An 8,095-nucleotide genomic window follows, 5' to 3' on the forward strand; every position below is an offset into this window, starting at 1 on the left:
CTCCAGAGTGCAAGCTTTCTACCAGACCTTTTTAATTTATTTTCCCCAAACGCATCAAATTTTAATGCTGCCTCTTTGACCCAGTATGTTAGCTTTTTTATGAACTTATGATTAACTAGTTCCAAAGTAGCAGGAGCTAAATTTTCTTCCATTTAAAACTAAATTTTACTCATAGAAGTTATAACCCCTAAATACTGGGTGAAAGAGACCAAATGAGGAATGAAAGTATTTTAAAAAGACAAATGAGAACAGAAAATTTAGTCTTGCACTGTAATTACCAGAGCATCTGGAATTCTATAAGCCAAATCTAGTCAGGTCCGACCCTGGGCAATTCAACCTAAAGACCAGGGTTCAAGAATTAGCCATATCAACTACAGCCCAGCAGCTTGGTCCCCCAAATGAAGATGATCTCTTTCAGACCATACAGAAATTCATAGCCTTGGATGGAATGGAAACAGTGCTTATAACATGGATATCCCTTTTATTCAAAGACTGTAAGATGTAACACTGTATTCAGGTGCCTAAATTATCATGTGGGCAGGATCTGGGCTTCCAAATATATGGCCAGGATGTGAGTTTGGTTTGGGGCTGTCCCAGAATGAAAAACAGGGCAAGGTTAAGTTTTCAAACATATGGCAGAGACCTCTGGTCAGGTAGCTTCAGTCACTGTGAACACTCTTCCTACTCATAATGCACACTTTGGCTACTGAGAGAATAATTTGGAAAAAAAGATTTGCTAAAGTTGATGACTATATACTGATTAAAAAACTTCCCTGTGAATATTGGTTAAGGAGCAACTCAAAGGGTGCAATATGACACTGGTAAAAGAGAACAAAAGCCCCAGAAAAATTCACCCTTCTCCAAATTTTTATTGATACCTTTGAAGTACATTTTGTAGTAATAAATTCATTTTTAAACCAAGCTCAGTCCACTCACTCTCATCAATACCATTACAACTCATATCTCAACACTTTACCTTAAAAAAAAAAAATCCTTGCACAAGTTAGTAAAAGTTTTAGATTATTTAAGTTGTCTCTCAATAATGGAATGACCTCACAATAAATCTAAAGCAGGAACTCTGTGCTTCTTGAATGTCTAACAAACTTTGGTTTTTCTCTTGTAAAACTTTAGCTCATTTTCTCGCATGCTCTACAGGGGAGCTAGGCATGTTGAATGTTCCACAAAAGTAGATTATCCTATATTCTTTTACATGATACCATTTGCTATCATCTCTATCTTCTTAGAATTTAAGCACTTGTCCTCAGTACTGATTAATCTAGACCTTTATCATTTTCAGATATATATATATATATATATTTATATGTATGTATGTATGTATATTATATGCTGGTGAGTTTCTGGAGGGAGGGGGAAAGACCTTGGATATATGTCTTTGCAGCTCTCACTGCACCTAAAAGAGCACTAAAGAGTGTTAAATTAATTGGTAGTTCTCTCCCACATAAGCCTGGAATTTGGCAATAGTGACAGAAGGGTCATACTCAAATCCCAGATATGGCAAGTCAGGATCCAAGAAATGAAGTGTAATTCCATCAACAATTAGTGAGCACTTACTATTTATCAGGCAGAAGGACACAAAGATAAATAAAACATGGCTTCTGTCCTCAAGGATCTCACCATTTGAAAGAAAAAGTCAGTTCAGTTCAGTCGCTCAGTCATGTCCAACTCTTGGTGACCCCGTGAACCGCAGCACGCCAGGCCTCCCTGTCCATCACCAACTCCCGGAGTCTACCCAAACCCATGTCCATCGAGTCGGTGATGCCATTCAGCCATCTCATCCTCTGTCGTCCCCTTCTCCTCCTGCCCCCAAATCCTTCCCAGCATTAGGGTCTTTTCCAATGAGTCAACTCTTCGCATGAGGTGGCCAAAGTATTGGAGTTTCAGCTTCAACATCAGTCCTTCCAATGAACACCCAGGACTGATCTCCTTTAGGATGGACTAGTTGGATCTTCTTGCAGTCCAAGGGACTCTCAAGAGTCTTCTGGGGTAAGCAATTAGATACCATAAGGTAGTGTTATAAAGACAATGCTGTGGAGCTGGCATCATTATCAGCACCATCATCATCATCACCACCACCACTTACTAAGTACTTACTATGTACCAGGCTCTATTCTAAGGACTTCAAAAGTGTAGCTTTAAATTACACGCCTGTAACAGCTCTATTAATCCAGGGAAAGATCAAGCCATGTGCTGGAGGTCACACAGCTGATAAGTGGTAAAGATGGCTTCAGACCACAGCAGTTTGACTCCAGGAATACAAACTCATAACCACTAGGCAAAAACGTCTCTCAAAACTTCCAGGAGAGTACCATAAAGTCTGTTACTGGATTAGTATGCAATGTCATATGGAAGGATTTTCAGGGAAGATGATATTTATTCTGGTTAATCCAGGAACAAAATTTGAGTTGACTTTGTGGTCATCTTTTTAAATTCAAGCAAATTTAATTATTTTTTATTTTGGAATTTTTTAGATAATAAAGAGAGTTCTCATATCCCTCACCCACTTTTGTTGTTGTTGTTTTTAGTCACTAAGTCATGTCTGACTCCTTGTGACTCCATGGACGATAGCCCACCAGGCTCCTCCGTCCATGGGATTTTCCAGGCAAGAATCCTGGAGTGGGGTGCCATTTCCTGCTTCAGGGGATCTTCCAGATCCAGGGCTTGAACCTGCGTCTCCTAAATTAGCAGGTGGATTCTTTACCACTGAGCCACCAGGGAAGCCCATAGGGAAAGAACTGGATTAAAAATCTGGACTTCTCAAACTTGTGACCAAACTTGCATGAGTCTACATGAAATCATGTATAAAGTAGTACTGATAATTTATCTTTGTCTCAGAGTTATTATTGTAATCAAATACTATGCTTCATAATTCACATATTTTGAGATGAAAGTTATAGGCCTTATTCTCATAAAGCCCATTATATATCTATTCCTTATATTATATATACCTAATTTTTCATCCATTATTAGGATGAAATCTGAATCTCCAATAAGAATCCCTGACCTAAACCAGTGGTCTGTAAGTGTTAAGTATGATCATACTAGAGGTGACACCATTTCACAGAGCTAAGTTTCCAGGGAAACAAAGCAAAATATGGATAAATCCAAAATATGAGAAGCCTATTTCATCTCACTGAAGGCCTGACACTATAGAGAACCACAGAAAGATGTGAGTCCATCAGGGGTTAACTTCACACATTCACCTAGCTCATCTGATGCCCGATTTGCAAGCCCATGTCAAGGCGCAGGCACTTGGGTGGAACTGGGCAAGTAGGGAGCATATCATAGACCTAAAGGCCCCAGCTTTCTTGGCTTCAGCATTTGAGGAAGTATAGTTGATGCTGAGGCAACCACTGTAGCATGATTTAAGCCCACGTTATTTATAGAAAAAGATCTGTAGGCAGAAATTAGTTTCTGAAAGATAAAGATATTTATTTTAATTTTTTACTTAGATGACTGTAGTGTTGAATAAAACTGTTCTTTTTCAAATTATTTAAAACAAATTAATGCTTATAATTCTTCAGTCTCTGCCCACAGATGACATGCATATTAAGACTTTATCTGCTAAAGCGAATGAGTAAATTGCATTTAAATACCAACATTATAGGTCTATTTGTTCTAAAATCTTCCTCCCAAAGATTCCTCCACCCTCTCGCCTCCCTCTTCCAAGCCCAGAAGGTCACTCATTCTTACTGTAGTGCAGAATCATACTTTGCTTTAGATGTTACTGTTAGTCATCGCATTAGTCATTTTCAGCTTCCTTGAAGCAATACTAAAACCTTCTTTGCCAACTCCATTACCTGCTATGACTAGAGCTGAAATCATCCTACTCCACTCTCCACTGCCAAACTCTCAGCCCAATGACTTCAAGGATGTGTGTGTGAATGGGGTATGCCCAGAGGAAAGAAAATGGCAGATAGAAACAAGTCACACAGTATATTATTGCATCTCTGCTGAGCATAATCCCTCATCAGGAAGAAATTTCTTTCCCCTGCACAATTTTCTCGGTGGTTAAGCCACTTTTTTGCAAAATTAAAAAAGAGTTACCAAAAAAAGAAAAAAAACAAGAGTTTCATAGAGCAGCAAGGGATAGGTATTGTGGCCCATAGTAGCCTTTTTTTTTTTAAGAAGAAGAAAAAACTCATCTCTGTACCTCTCCTTTCTATGACCCCAGAGCAATATGATTGTTTCAGGGGATATAATTTTACATTTCAATATCTTCCCAACACATGATGCAAAAAACTGCAAAACTGGAGCCTGAAACCAGAAAGCCGTGCAGAGCTGTGTGTGTGTTTTGGAGGGAAGGGGGAGCGATGAACAGAAAGGAAGCAGAAATCCATTGTGCTGTTCTGGTCTGCAGCCAAACCACCCTGCTTACTCCTGCTTCTGGTGCCTCAGGGTGTTTGTTTTTCAAGCTTTTTCTGGCAAAAAAGAAAAATGTATTGGAAAATGGGGAAAAAATATTGTCTTCAAAGTGATATTATTTAGTCCTATCCCTGTAATCTATGACATAAAAGATGAAGGCATGCAATTGACTTTTTCAGAAAAATCTTACATGAACGAGATTTTTGTATATAATTGCTGTATCCTCTAAAGATCAAACAACCTCAATTCTTTGATATTAAAATCTGGAGTTAGTGTTTAATTTTTTTCCCCAACAATCAAGTAGGGGTTTCTTGTCCTCACTTGGCACATTTGGAAGTATAAGAAATGACCATTTCTGCAGGCATCTCAGGAATAAGTGTCTTGGCGTCACATGCTTCATTAGCCCCTGACAGGACAGTGGAGTGCTGGGGTGGAACGCAGAGGGTAGCACTGAGCAGATGCATTAGAAAAGGTCATGTCTCAATCTGCTGACTCCCTGAAAGCTGGGGAGCTTCTTTTTAGGAATCTCCTCAGTCTTAGAGAGCTGAAAGCTTTACGAAAGTCAGCTTGCCCTTCTGTATGTCAGACTATTTTCTTTTCATGGAAGAGTGAATGAAAAAATGTCATAGCTTAGCCATTAATGCTCTCCAAATAACTGTTATCAAAACATAATAAAATTTTAAAGTTAATCATTTGATTTGGTTATGGTCTTTCCAATGGTGGTCTCTTTTGAAAGATGAAAGACTGATTAGATAGATAGATTTTTAAACCTATATAATAGATGATTCAAGTATCACATATAATAAATGTATGTAATATACAAACATCTATATCTAACATAATATATAACATTCATATATACATATATTATTAATTTCAAGCATATAGCAAGAGTTTGACCTCTAGTTTTCTCAAACTTAATGAAAATGAAGATTATTTATAGTGAGAACAAATATATATATTGTTAGGAACCCAGTTTATATTCCTGTGATCATGGTATTGTATTAGGAGTAAGGAATGGCAGCTTTGGGTTTAAATAAATAAAAACAGGATAAGAATAAATGATACTTACTGACAAAAAAAAGGAAATTCATTGGTTTATTGTTAAACAACTTTTTGGTAGTCTAGCAGATGCTCCATTTCTAAGTGGATTGATCCCTTCCACAGCCAAATAACACTTTGATATTTTATCAGTAAGGATGCTGGATGTCAAAGCTCCCAATACCCAGTATGTCCCTTTAACTTTTTGCACTAAAATACTCATGAGTATATCAAGTCCAATTAGACAAATAATTATATATGGCGCTTCAAGCAGTTCTAATTCATGACAGTACTTTCAGGAATGTATCAAACCTCAAGGCAGTGACAGAGAATGAGTTATTAACTTTTCACTAAAAAAGATTCATCCATTTACCATTTATTATACACCTAAGACATGCCAGACATAGTGACAGGTGAAAAATGTGAACACTAGGTCTGAACTCTGTCCTTGTATGTTTTGCTTGAACATAATTATTTCTTATGGGTTCAACTGAGGGCTTGAAGCTGTGTAAACTCAGGAAAAGTACAAAGTCTCTACTGCTTTTCATTACTTACAGCAATAAAATTTCATAACCATAAATGTTTATTTGTATTTATGAAGAATGGTTAAAATACTGGAATCCCCTTAAATCTACAGCCTCCCTTTCTTTTAATAATTCAAGAGGGCGAATCTTCATCAGCATCTGTCTTTGTTTTTCTCAAATTGTTGTTGTTGTTCAGTTGCTAAGTCATGTCCCACTATATTTGCGATCCTATGGACTGTAGCCCACCAGGCTCCTCGGTCCATGGGATTTCCAGGCAAGAATACTGGAGCGGGTTGCCATTTCTTCTCCAGGGTATCTTCCCAACCCAGGGATCGAACCCACGTGTCCTGCATCTCCTGAATTGGCAGGCTGATTTTTTTTTTTTTTTTTTTTTACCACTGAGCCACCTAAGAAGCCATATAGCTGTGGTATTTTTGTTTAACTCCTCCTCTCTTTTAATCCATTAAAGTTACCAGGAGCTTGGCTATTCACCTTGTGAAATTTTACATTACTGGAGATAGATACAAACCCAGCAACCACAGAAACCCCAGCTTTCAATCCCAGAACCGAGGAGATGACAGCGGTAGAGGTAAGAATAAGGGAATTTTCTATCTTATTTCTCTAGCCAAGTTCAGAAAGTGCGATCGGATTGCCTTCTTTCCAGAAATGAGAGCCAAGGGCGCCAGCCAACTTCTTCAAAGGTACTTTAAAAGGAGCATTTGTTCAGTCTCTGCATCCTCTCAGAAGTATCTTAAAGCCAAAGAAGGAGCCATAAGAAAATATAAAAACTTAGGTTCACCTGTTCTGGCAGAAGACTCCATTACGAATGGCTGCATTTTTACTCTTAAGCATCTATCTCAAATAATAGATCTGAAAAACCTAAACTCTGAAACATTCTCTGAAAGTCACAAAGAACTGCTGAAACAGTGACATTTTACTATAAATTATTTTCTACTATTCAGCTTAGTATCTTCTTAGAGATACAAGAATTTTAGCCACCAGTCTCAACGTCAGACTCACTCATATTAACAGCAGTTAATTCTGGACTTTTGCTTGATATGTTATTAAGAATTTGTTTCTATCAATTCTTTTTTTTCCCCAATCCATTTTTTTTACATTTTTGTCACACTTCTCATATTTACTCCTATTATGTCTTCCCTCTGATAATTACTATAAGCAAGATACACATATATGTGTGTGCGTGTGTGTGTGTGTATATATATGTATATATATATGTAATAACTTGGCTGTTCAAAATACAGAAAGACTAGATTTTAGGCTTACAGAAATATCAAACACATAAAGTGTTCTCTGTAGAGAAGTTTGGGTTGTGGCTTGGAAGTTTGATGGGGAACTGTTCTCAAATAAAATATAGGTTTGATCACCAGATTGAACTGATAATAAAATAACTGAACATGAGATAAATAGGCTACTGGTATCCTCAGATACCTTGGTTTACTCACGTGATGAAGACCTCACAAGCCATAAAGGCATAAGTGTGCACGAGAACATTTCAGTTTGGCAAATTCCACTCTCCATTTTTTGGGTGGGGTGGGGATCAGCACTAAGCCTTTTTGACATGCCTGAAGAGAAGGATTGAAGTCGAGTTCATTATCTCTTTAGTGCAGAAGTCTGGGAAATGAAGCGCCTAGACCAGGGAGACTCAATCCAGCTAGCATTCCTTTTTGTTTTTCAAGCTGCCCTGACAATAATGTGGCAGGGTGAAAAGATCACGAACACTTTATACACATTGTGCTAATTACTGCAAGTACTTAAAGTTGTAATTAGCTTATTATACTGCAGAGATCCTAACATGGCATGTCTTTCAAAAGAATTTCTCTCCAGATCATTAGTGGGAAAGCTAACAACATCTGCTTCAAATAAAATCAACCAATTAGCACAGGCAACTCCACATAGTTTGCAATCAGAGAATTATATTGTGCCAAGTGCTAATTTCAATGTGAATGCTATCTCCTTCTCATATCCCACGCTTTTCTGCCAGCACAGCTGGTGTTTAACACCACTGACTTCAGTGAAGTCTCCCAAAACTTATGTTAATTTGAAATAACCTAATCAGAAGTGTGCAATACAGACTGAGGTTGATCTCAGCTTAATTAAAACTGACCTTGTCATTTCACTGCCTGTAA

The sequence above is a fragment of the Cervus elaphus genome, chromosome X, assembly GCF_910594005.1.
Source record: "Cervus elaphus chromosome X, mCerEla1.1, whole genome shotgun sequence".
NCBI classification, from domain to species: Eukaryota; Metazoa; Chordata; class Mammalia; order Artiodactyla; family Cervidae; genus Cervus; species Cervus elaphus.